Source organism: Haematobia irritans, chromosome 2, assembly GCF_050003625.1.
Source record: "Haematobia irritans isolate KBUSLIRL chromosome 2, ASM5000362v1, whole genome shotgun sequence".
NCBI classification, from domain to species: domain Eukaryota; kingdom Metazoa; phylum Arthropoda; class Insecta; order Diptera; family Muscidae; genus Haematobia; species Haematobia irritans.
In genome coordinates, this window is record NC_134398.1 from 103,403,691 (window position 1) to 103,416,513 (window position 12,823).

Below are 12,823 nucleotides of genomic sequence, written 5' to 3' on the forward strand. Positions count from 1 at the left end.
TTATGTTAATGCTTTCGTTGTTGTGACTAATCACTAGCATAGCAATGACTACTTAACGCTGTTATGAGTTTTTTTTATTAACATGATTGATCTCTGTTATTGAAATTTAGCATTAGAAACAAATTAAGATAAATTGGTAGATGCAAAATGAACAAATACGAAAAAGTAATATGTAAACGAAATGATGTGTATGATGTTTTATTGGTCTGTTACAATGTTCCATTTCACACTATTCATGCTGATCACTCCATATTTTCCTCGAACAAATGGTGCTAGTTCGAGAAAAATATGGAAATCTTTACATACTTATTGATGGATTTACGAATTTTGTATATTAAAACCTGTAGAAATGTGAAAAGTGCCACAACAGTGAGAGCGATGGAAGATGTTATGATAATTTTTGGTGTTCCAAACCGCATCATAAAGGACAGAGAGCCAGCGACTTTGTACAAAAAGCAAAACGGAAGTGATCAACATATTGGTATAGTCCAATGGAGTATAAATAATACGATCCATAATGTTTTGAAGACTACACCGTTCAAGCTACTTTTTAATTACGATCAGAGATAACTTTTGACGAACAGGTTGGATGATGCTATTGAGATTGAAGGCAATGAAGAAATTATGGATTTGAGGTCAAAAGCGATTGAACGAATAAGAGCTGATCAGGAAACACAACGTACACAGTTTTACAAGAAGCGATGACATGCAAACACTTATTTACCAAGATATTTTGTAATGATTCGACGTGAGCATGTAACTACTGGAGAATCAACTAAACTGTTAGCGCATTATAAAGGTCCATATTCTGTAACCGAAGTCTTGCCTAATGATCGATACCGAGTTTCCGATTACCCCGAGCTTAAACGAAGTCAAAGATGATTATGATTCAACGGAAATGACGATATCCAATGTTGCAGGAAGATCAAGCCGAAAGAAGACTATGCCTAGTTATCTTAAGGACTATACCCCGAAGTAGGATCGAGGACGATCCTTGAGAAGGATGGTCGAATGTTAGCTATCGATAAATTTTCTCTCCTTTTTTTGTACTTTTATATACCTTTTGATACAACAGTGTTTATTCATTCTTGTTAGATTATTAGAGCCTAGAGTTGAGCTAAGCAGCGTACAAGTTTTTTTTTTGTTAACACCAATTATTCCTAATTATATTTTTAATAAATTATATATTGAATATAATCGCACCCGCGTTTTAATCCTGACAAAAGAGAGAGGCCATTGTTTATGGGAAACTAAAGGTAACACTTATTTAATCAAATCCGAACCAATTTAAAAAAACATTGATATTTGTTACGTTTCCAATTAAAATATTAATTGATTCAATTAATTTGTTAACCAATTTGGAAATAATTTTCAATTACACGCGTGATTGACAATTTTTCCCTCCCTAATTAAACATGTGATTGATTCAATCATCTTTGTAATTATAATTGAATAGTTTTGAGCGATGGAGAGAAAGAGCGTGTAAAGAGAATGTGTATTTGTTCAACAACACGTGACAACAGTCTGTGGAAGTAATTTCGCTTAAATTGAAAAACATGACATTATGTCAGCTGCGTTCGAAATGTATGCATACATTTTTTAAACAGAGTAACAAGTCATACAAAAGGGTTGAAATAAACAACAAATGACCATGCGGTAAAGGACTGAAAAATATATGACAGAATGCATTTGGAATTACAGGCGTTTGTGTTTTGCGGTGTTGTAAATATGGAACACAATCTACATATATTGAAGGTAACCAATTGTGAAATGTGAATAAAATTTTCCATTGAAGCCTATTTATATTAAACAGACTAAACTAATATAATTTTTTATGAAAATATAAAATTAATTTCCTTTAGTGAGCATTTTTATTTCATTAAATTGGTCAATGAATTACCTCTATTATTTTAATCAAAAATCGTCTAGTATACAGAATATTTGTGCAATCAAAAGGTGGCTACCGTATTGGTGTTTTAAAATTGTAAAATTTTTCACGCCTAGCGGTATGGATGTGTTGGAAGACGAAGTAGCGTTGGCAAACGAAGTTCTATAATATAGTTCTATATATAATATTGTTTATTTCCAGAATTTGCAATGTATCAATATAATTTCTTATATTATGTTGCTTTGATATTATTTTTGTCTCTGATTAGTCCAATTTTTAATCACTGTGTGGAAATTTAGAAAAGGAATTGCTACTAAAGTTAATCTTGCCGAGCCCCATCAACACGCCTTTTTATGCTAAAAGACCACAATGGCAAAAAAAGATTATAACTCTGTGACCTGGAACTATGAATACAACTTGATATTCTATGCAGGTAATGTTTAACAAAATTTACTCTTAATTAAAAAAGTTCTAATTATTATGTTTACTTTCAGAGAAACTAATTTAGCTTACAGACTGCTTATTTATTGGAAATCTAGGCGCATCTACATATTACAAGGAACATGCTGACATGGTTATTATGATAAAGAGCATAATGATCTATGTAGTTTATGTTCACCCTTTAGTTGTTATTGATCGTAATTGTGTGCGTAAGTTATGTTAGAGCAAAACACACAAATAAAATTCACAAAAATTAAATAATGAATATTTTCTTTTATTTCAAACAAAATTAAATAAAGTTTTCGGTGCGAAATTAATTAATGTTTTGATTGAAATTCATTTGCAATATCAATTAATTATTTAACTGAATCAATCAAATAGTTTATTGATATTTGTCGCGAAACTAAATAAAATTTTAATTGATTAAATTAAAACATTGATTGAATTTTATGTCAAAAACCAATAATTTTTTTAATTGATTCAATCATACAATTAATTGATTCCGTGACAAAAGTCAATTAAATTTTTAATTGAAAATCGTGTTGGTTTTCAATCAAAATGGGGGATTGATACTATCATTTTCGTGATTGAAGACGTTTCAAATAAAAAATGATTGAATTCGCGATTTTCGTGATAGAAATCAAAAAAAAAATTGTTGTGTGTAGCTTGAGGCTACGTTTGCCTTTCAACTCGTAGAAATGCCCAAAAATCAACCCGCAAAATTGGTCTTAATAGTACATAGCCCATAACGCCCATGAAATCATCAGAATAGGATCCTACACAATTAAGGCCAACAGACTCAATTCAAATTTTCAAAAACTATCCTCGAGCAATGTTTTTTAGATTTTACAAAGTATATTATTGTCTCATATGATTAACTAGATGATTAACTCATTTTTGAGAGTGGATTTCCTTAGCTTGAGGCTAATTGCTATATCCACTTTCAACTTTAAACTTGTAACCCGTACTTGGTTTATGGCCGAATAAAAAGAATATTGGAAGTTTATTCCATAATTACTACTTTATTTTAAAGAAAGAGTTGTACATCAAATAACGGCTTTTTATCGAATGACAAAATGGAGATCAGAATGACAATAGAAAAAGGAATAAGTAAAGATTATTACACAACAACAACAATTGACATTTGTTTACATTTGTATGTTAGAAAGGATCAGGTTGCCACATCAGTGCCACAATTCTCCCTCACTTAATTTCGAAACTAATAAAATTTTATGTCTTATATAGTCTCCAAAATGTTGAGGAGCTCTTCACTGCCTTTGCGAAGCACGACGACTTGGTATGGAGTCATTCCTAAGTGTTACAAGAATTGGTTGTTGCTCACTTCTTTGAGAAGCCGCTAGAAGTGCCAGTCTAAGACTGGTTCCCAAGGCATTTGTCATAATAATAACATGTTACAAGGGGTAAAAGCTTACCCCTAAAACGATGAGTGATTTTGTTTTTTTAATCGTATGATGGTGAGCCCAAGCACACATACATTAGTAACGGTAATGCAATGCAACGGTAATGTAATGCAATTTACCTAATTTCTTCAAATCTGCTTGTTTGCCGTATAATATCTTGGTTGGACACGGCCACCTTCACTAAGATCACGTACAGGTTCGTTTTGATCTGGTTTCAAAGCATTTAATTTTTTTCTTATTTGTCTTCCGAAATACATTTCTGATGGTGACTTCCCGTTTCGGAGAGGAATTGCCCTGTATCGAAATAGATTATATCGCACTTTTTTTGATATAGACGATTGTTGCAGGATGTCCTGGGGCAATATATTTCTGGAAAATTCCAGAGTTAATGCAAAAGTTTGTGAATTCCTCACTTTTAAAAATAGTGGTGTTGTCCGAAACTAAAATGTCAGGAAATTCATTCCTTACAAAAATATTATTCAATATGGATATTGTTGAAGAAGATGTTGGAGCTGATAGTCACATGCAGCCCACTTAGATTTCACATCCACTACAACTAAAAAATAATGTCCTTCACCATATTTCATCGTAATAAGTACTTATTACGAATTTCACGTGAGGTGGAAAATTAAACCACCATGCAGCGAAATTCAAAGTCATCCACTTGGTTGCTAACTTCAGGGCCCAGTGGACGGGTATCGACTGAAGTTATAAATTTGGGCAGTGACAAAGAGTCAGTCCCAATTAGTCGACCTGTCGACGGGTCGACACTTTGGCAAGTCGAACCTTTTCTAAGGTCACGACATCAAAAGGGGGTAATGCCTCACGAAAGAGATTCAAAGAACGCAGAAATTCTTTGTTTATCTTAAAGAAATTAGGATCTGTCGACCCAAGCACGTTGTCAGCTAAGCAATGTGATTCCTTAAAAAGGGCTCAAGGAATTCTTGAAGCTGGAAAAAGGGAACGGTCACCGAGTGAACTGCCATCCTCTAAACGGGATCAAAGATCGTTTGCCTCAGTTGCAAAAGACAGCCATGTGATGGCTATCATTAATAAAGGAGTATTGGACGGTATGGTTCCAAGGCAAAAATGGGGCGAAATTGAGAACGCGATGTCTGGTGTCTACTCAGAGGTGGGGAAAAAGTTTCCCGGCCCACATCCTCGACAGTAAGATGCTGGATGGTATCAAGGACGATATAAGTTAATAGCATTTGCGGACCAGAGGTCTATGGATTGCTTTAAAGCTGCTTTGAAGCTAATTGGTGAAGGCCCAGTGGACGGGTAATGACTGAAGTTATACATTTGGGCAGCGACCAAGAGTCAGGCCCAATTAGTCGACCTGTAGACGGGTCGACTGGCGGTGACACTTTGGCAAGTCGAACCTTTTCTAAGGTGACGACATCAAAAGGAGGCAATCCCTCTCGAAAGAGATTCAAGGAACGAAGAAATGCTTTGTTTATCCTAAAGAAATTAGGATCAGTCGACCCAAGCACGTTGTCGGCTAAGCAAAGCGATTCCTTAAAATGGGCTCAAGGAATTCTTGAAGCTGGAAAAAGGGAACGATCACCGGATGAGCTGTCATCCTCTAAACGGGATCAAAGATCGTTTGCTTCAGTTGGAAAAGACAGCCTTGTGATGGTTATTATGGTATCAAGGACGATATAAGTTAATAGCTTTTGCGGACCAGAGGTCTATGGATTGCTTTAAAGCTGCATTGATGCTGCTAATTGGTGAAGTTTGGGAAGGAGCCGTTTTGGAGTTAGTCGATAAAAAAGATATACCGGCCAAACCTAGAGCACATACATCTAGTCCAGACCCAAGGACGTGTAAGTTATGGCTTTCATGATATCCATATGAAGGTATACAAAAGCGATCAGCCAAAGGATACGGACAAGCCTCCGGTAGAGTCAGAAGAAGAAAAATCTTGCGAAGCCGAAGGAGACATAAAAACTGCAGACATAGACGAACATCGTATGCAGCAAGTCCCTACAGGCTCATACCTCACCAAAGCTAAACCGCGGGTTGTTACGAGAGTCACCGAGATCTGTGAAGAGGAAGCCCTTGATGACTCAATTGAAGCGGCTGATGTGACGGTGGTTGAAAATTTGGATGGTTCTACGGTTCCTCCAGATAAATCTTCACCATTGTAAGGCCGCTTGTGCTGCCTTAAAAGTTCTCCTGATGAAAGGAGACATTTATATAAATCTTATTCAAGAATCATACATATATAAGAACAAGATCTGTTAATTAAGCATTCCGGGATTCAAACTTTTACATAATACCGGTAAAGATATAATTCGAGCATGTATAATTGCTAACAAACGAACTAAACTTGTTTCTGCTTCCTTCATTGAACAATGCTGACACTGTCGTAGCCAGTCTAGAGATATCCAAATGCACTGGGTATCTTTGGTCTACATGGGACATGATAGGGAATTGTATCCATTTGCCGTTAAGACCTTAGTTAAGGAGTCACTGAAAACAAAGACAAAACTCATTACGGGATGCGACGCAAATGCACATCATAGTATTTGGGGAAGTAGTGATACTAATGCAAACTACCAGGTACTAACCTGGTAGTTTGCAATAAGGGAGATGCACCAACCTTCGTCACCAAAAACAGGCAAGAGGTGTGGACGTCATATTGGCCTCTCCGGAATTGAATGATAAGATATCTGAGTGGAAAGTTTTGGGGGAACATAGCTTCTCAGATCATCGCTACATCAGTTTCAAATTTTATGTTCATACCACCAATACCATATTCTGCCAAATGTTAGGAAAGCTGATTGGAATAGGTATAGGGAATCGCTCGATATGATGATACCGGAAGTACCAGAGACAAATATGAGCACTGTGCAAGATATCGAACACGCAGTGGAGCGTATAACTAAGGCCTTCAACATCTTACTGAAAGCTGCATGCCCTAGAGGGAAGCCAAGGAGGAAAAATCACCACCATGGTGGTCTACGGAGTTAAGTAATATGAGGAAATCCTGCAAGAAACTCTTTAACAAAGCAAAGTCCACCAGAGCTCCTGAAGATTGGGACGCTTACAAAAAGAATCTGAGAGGATACAAGCGAGAACTGAGAAAGGCTCAGCACAACTCTTGGAATGTTTACTGCAGCAGTATTGAGAATACGTCCGAGGCTTCTAGACTACGGAAGGTACTAGCATCCACTATCTCCGCTCCAGGTTTCATTAAAATATCGGAGGGCAATTGGACAACGTCTAGTGAGGAGACGCTGGAGGTACTATTGGACACACATTTTCCTGGAAATCAGACAGTTGAACCATGTTCTGGCGGTGCCACAGTGGCTCAGCGGTCATTTTCTATCGAGGAAATTGTGTCGGAATCTAGAATAAAATGGGCTTTAAATAGCTTTGGACCATTCAAATCCCCCGGACCTGATGGAATTACTCCGGCCGAATTACAAGCAGTGGCTGAAAGAATTATCCCCTGGTTGACGGTGATATATAAAGGATGTACAAGCATAGCATATATTCCAGAAAAGTGGAGGGAACAAAAGTCGTTTTCATACCTAAAGCGGGAAAAGCCTCTCACTCGAGTGCGAAGGATTTCCGACCAATCAAGCTCATTCCTACTTAAGACTCTGGAGAGGATAGATATTTTTCTTAGAACTAGCGTCGATTCAAGTTTGCTCTAGAAACGACAACATGCATACTCGAAGGGCAGGTCTAATGAGACCGCTTTGCATGAACTAGTCAGTTTTATTGAAAGCTCACTATCTGTTAATGAATACACAATCGTGGCGTTTCTAGACATCGAGGGGTCATTCAATAACGTCCGAGCTCTATAGTAAATGGACTGGCTACTCTGAAGGAGGAGTTCTATCACCTCTTCTTTGGAATGTTTCTATAAACAACCTTCTGGTTTCCCAAGAAAAAGAAAGGATAAAAGTGGTGGCATACCCAGACGATGTGGCTCTAGCCGTCAGGGGAAAATTCCCATCCACAATCAGAAATGTTATACAGAGAGCCTTCCGGATGACTGAGAAATGGGCGAAAGAGAATGGTCTTGGGGTAAATCCTGCAAAGACAGAATTAGTCATGTACTGCAAAGATCGCAAAACTCCCACGTTAAGCCCTTATCTTTAGGGGGTATTGAAATTTCCTTTGGTGAGTGTGCAAAATACCTTGGCGTTATTCTGGACAGGAAGCTGAACTTTAGGCTTAATATTGAAAAAAGAGCGAGAAAAGCCTCGGTAGCTTTGTACTCGTGCAAAAAGGCAATAGGAAAAAAGTAGGGACTAAAACCGAAAATTGTGCATTGGCTATACATGGCAGTGGTTAGACCTATAATGCTATATGGTGTTGTAGTCTGGTGGCCGGCACTTCAGCAACCGATTTTGCCGCCTCTAAAGCCAATGCTTTTGATACAATATCATCAAGCCTACTTGCACTTGCTTGTAGGACCGGCTCTCTGATATTATTGTCGTTTATGTCCCTGATGAACTGAGCCCTCAGAAAGACATCTGCAATAGTAACTACACATTGACACGGTGACACAAATTCGCACGTATTAACCCTTATCTACGTCTGAGAGACGTATGCGTTTTTTATTTTTTTGTTACCCAAGAATGTTTGTTTTTGGTGCCAAATGTTCTTCCAAAAGTTTTATTAACTCATCGTACTTTAATTCTGTCGCAACTTTTAGTGCAGCGAGGCCATCGTGTTGAAAAATTTTGTGCCAATTGAACTTTGTGCAGTAGCTTTCGTTGGTTTGTACCCCCTTCATGGTTACGTAATTCGAGAAACTTTGGACGTAATTTTTGTAAGTTTCCTTTCCGAGGTCAAAAACGTCGAAATTAGGCACGAGAGCTGTGATGATACTGCTGCTATTACCAACGATGTTGTTCTGGCTTCCCCCTATGGAACCAGTACCAGTAGTTAATTTTCCAAGTTGCGTAACAAGCGCTTATTGTGTTTGCAACAACAATTAACATTTGTTTACATTTGTATGTCAGAAAGGATCAGGTTGTCACATCAGTTAAAAATACAACAAAACTCTTCTTAGGAACACTTGAAAATCGACCCACAAAGTGGATCTAAATATAACTAATCCTCCTGCATACAAACGCTTTGTTAGTTTTCCTACTCACACTAAATGTCTTTATGGTGTAGATTTGCGAAAATCATAACGTTAATTTTACTGCAAAAGATTATCTACACTAAAGAACCAAAATATCTTTACAATAAATTACGTTTTTGGAAGATCGAAGAGATGAATTTTAATATTTCTAAAACATCATCGTTACTTTCGCCGTTCGCCTGTGGAACTCTGTGACGAACCCCCTTACGGTTTCTACCTCTTTGAACTTGGCTATCTTCTTGTTCTCGGCCATGCTCAGTCTTGGGAGAGTTCTTGTTCAAGAGGAAGAGATTCGGATCGGTCATCATAAAAGAAAATTTTAAGATAGCTCTTTTATAAAAAAAATAAATCGAATATAGATAGTTCTATTTTTATGCTTATAGATCGAATTGGCATTAGATGGAACTTAGCCAATAAGTCCCTTTATCGTTGCCTCATTATGCCATTGTTACCTTTCGTAAATTAAAATTTCCGGATTTATAGGAAAAACATAATTGTAAATTATATTAAAATCATGAAATGTTTAACAGAATTGATCAATTAATTAATGTTTAAATAAAAAAAAACAAAAAAATGTATGTATTAATGCTGTGTTAATGTGAATTAAAGTGATAATAATAAATAATATATATATATATATATATATATATATATATATATATATATATATATATATATATATATATATATATATATATATATATATATATATATATATATATATATATATATATATATACATATATACATATATATATATATATATATATATATATATATATATTATATATATATATATATATATATATATATATATATATATATATATATATATATATATATTTATATAACTATATGACATTGAAAATAAATATTTGTTTTGGAAATATTTAATTCCTACTGTTCAATCGTGTAATTCAAGATTAGATAAAAAGTTCTTATAATCCTTTAGTTGTAGCATCTTTATCAGTAGGTAATATTTAGTAAATAATTTTGTATTTCTTCTTAATATAATTTATCCGCTAATTTCCTTCCATCCTTTAAGTTCATATTGCGTTTTCTTTTATGATTAATTAATTCAATTTATAATGTTTGATGTACCAAATGTTCTACAAAACGATTTACTTCCAAAGGTACAGCTGATGTGGCCTGTGGGATCCCCTTGGGTCCCAGACCTATAACAAGATTAGTAATAAGTCGCGGTTTTGTGCTAATATCCTATAACTTACCACACCAAATTGTAAATAAATTTATGATTATTATAATGTTTTCCTTTTTCCCTCTTTTGTTAATCGGAATTTTAGCTAAAATTTGTTGATATTCTTGATTTTCTTTAGCGATGCTGATAATACCAAGGATCGAATTCCCGGCGATGTAAAAGTATTTTAATTCTTTTTTTGCTTCCCCAAATTTAATAAGGAAATTATCTTCAACTCAAATTTCTTACTTATATTTCAATGAAATATTTTTTCTTTTTGTCAGATTTTTTTTTTTTATGAAAGCTTTTGAAATAAAATACTTGGGGTTCCTGTTTTATTTAGATATTTGTACAAATATTTTTTCCAGTCACTTACAACATATCTTCTAATATTTTTTCCAGTCACTTACAACTCTTTACCTATGCCGATTCAATTTATTGGCAATACTAATACGTTGAAGAAATTATTCTGTTTAATACTAGCCAAACATACTTTTATCAAATCATTCCCTTATTTCTAGATTTTTGGTTAATGCAAGATTTTTTGAATGGATAAATAAAATAAATATCACATTGTAAAGAAATAATAAAAACTTCTTACACGATTGAGTGGTTGTACGTCACTAATTTATTGTAAAAAATATTCATACTTATATACTAAATCTTAAACTAGCTACAATCTAAATATTCTTAAAAAGTAAAGATAAGAACATAAACCCCTTAATAATATTTATGGCCACGCATGTGCACCACATTGCTGCGTTATCAGCTACGGCTACACATGTAATGCGTTTTCATTTTATTATGCCGTAAACCTTATCTATCCTAAAGACACATATCGCAGATAGTGCATGTTTAGAAATCTAAACACACATATTATTACAATATTTATTGCAGCTTATTTGACAAGAAAATTAAGGGAATTGATACTATTAAGTTATTGAAAAGAAATTACCAGATACCAGTCTACACAAGCCTGACTATTAGTGTTGCCAGTATTTTTATGGCTTTTGTCCCCAAATTATGATGTTTTCGTCCCCAAAAATCCCCAATTTAAACATAAATTCCCCACAAAAATCCCCAATACAGTTTTGAGAATTTTGTTTGAAAGAAAAAAAGCAAAAAATTAGTAATAATTTAAAATTTTGTCACATCCAACAAGCTGCAATAAGATCAAGATTTCGGACCACAACACCAAGAGACTGGTGATCGTCTTCCAGATGCTGGAGGTGTGAAAATGGTCACCTTGTATTTATGAACGAAAATTTACTTCTAAATAAAATTTTCTAGTAAAATTATGTGTTAGACACGTTGCCAAAGTTGGTAGAAGTTAGATTTTTTTATTGTTTGGTAGATTGGTAGAATTTTTGATGTTTTGGTAGATTTTGCAAGGAGGTACTTCATAAATTTTGTACAAAAATAATATTCTGACAAAATTTTCTATATAGAAATAAAATTATACACATAAAGGGTGATACGGTCAAAATTTGGTCAAGGGAAAACGCGTGTAAATCGGTGAAATCGTTTATTTAAAAAATCAAATTAAATTTCTTTTTCAAGTTCAATTAGTATAAAATTCAGGAAAAATATTCAGTTAGGCTTTACCGGGCCTCACGCTTGACACCTGCCATCAGATTTTGTACAGCCACCTTGTCCACCTTCTTCGCCGAAGAAAGCCAGTTTGCCTTGAACTGCTGCTCGTCCTTAGCAGTTTTTTTGGTCTTCTTTAGGTTCCGCTTGGCAATAGCTTAGTATTTCTCAATTGGGCGGAGCTCTGGCGTGTTGGGAGGGTTCTTGTCCTTGGGAACCACCTGCACGTTGTTGGCGGCGTACCACTCCATGACCTTTTTACCGTAATGGCAAGATGCCAAATCCGGCCAAAACAGTACGGAACAACCGTGTTTCTTCAGCAAAGGCAGCAGACGTTTATTCAAACACTCTTTCACGTAAATTTCTTGCTATGAAAATGCTGCTTTTCAAGCCACAAGTACAGATGGCTTGCCAAACCAGATATTTCTTTGCGAACTTTGACAGTTTTATGTGCTTGAAAATATCTGCTACCTTTCCCCCTCCTTTTGCCGTATAAAACTCCTGTCCCGGAAGCTGCTTATAGTCGGCTTTGACGTAGGTTTCGTCGTCCATTACCACGCAGTCAAACTTCGTCAGCATCGTCGTGTACAGCATCCGGGATCGCGCTTTGGCCGTCGTATTTTGTTTATCATCGCGATTTGGAGTCACTACCTTCTTGTAAGTCGATAGTCCGGCTCGTTTTTTGGCTCGATGCACGGTTGTAGACGATACACCCAGATTATTTGCGGCATCTCGGAGAGAGAGTTTAGGGTTTCGCTGAAACTGTCGTCTCAGCGGCTTCCGGTTTTCGATTTCCCCCCGATCCAGACTTACTGGCTGTCGACAATCGTTCCCCAAACACTTTAATTACATTTGCAACGGTTGATTTGGCAACTTTTAGCAATTTTGCCAGCTTTGCGTGCGAGTAGCTCGGATTTTCGCGATGCGCGAGCAAAATTTTGATACGCTGCTCTTCTTGGTTGGACGGCGTTTTGACAACTAAAGAGTGAATTCCAAAATCAAAATAGGAGCAACATTCTACACACATACACCTTCAAAATGAGGGGTGTTCAGGTTTTTTAAATGCAAAATTGAAAGAAATACGTCAAGTTTATATTGACCAAATTTTGACCGTATCACCCTTTACATAGAAATAAATTGACACAATTTTCTATGGAAATAAAATTTTGCCAAAA

The 12,823-nt window shown here is 35.6% G+C and overlaps 1 protein-coding gene and 1 long non-coding RNA gene across 2 annotated transcripts in view; both read left to right on the plus strand.

The window, feature by feature from the left end:
• Idua (alpha-L-iduronidase) overlaps nucleotides 1-12,823 on the plus strand; it is an 85,194-nt gene that overhangs the window by 44,007 nt on the left and 28,364 nt on the right. The gene's annotated exons all lie outside the window — the stretch shown is intronic.
• Nucleotides 2,162-2,594, plus strand: LOC142224081 (uncharacterized). The gene is made up of 2 exons (XR_012719024.1): nucleotides 2,162-2,321; nucleotides 2,383-2,594. It is a non-coding gene; the product is annotated as an uncharacterized LOC142224081 (long non-coding RNA).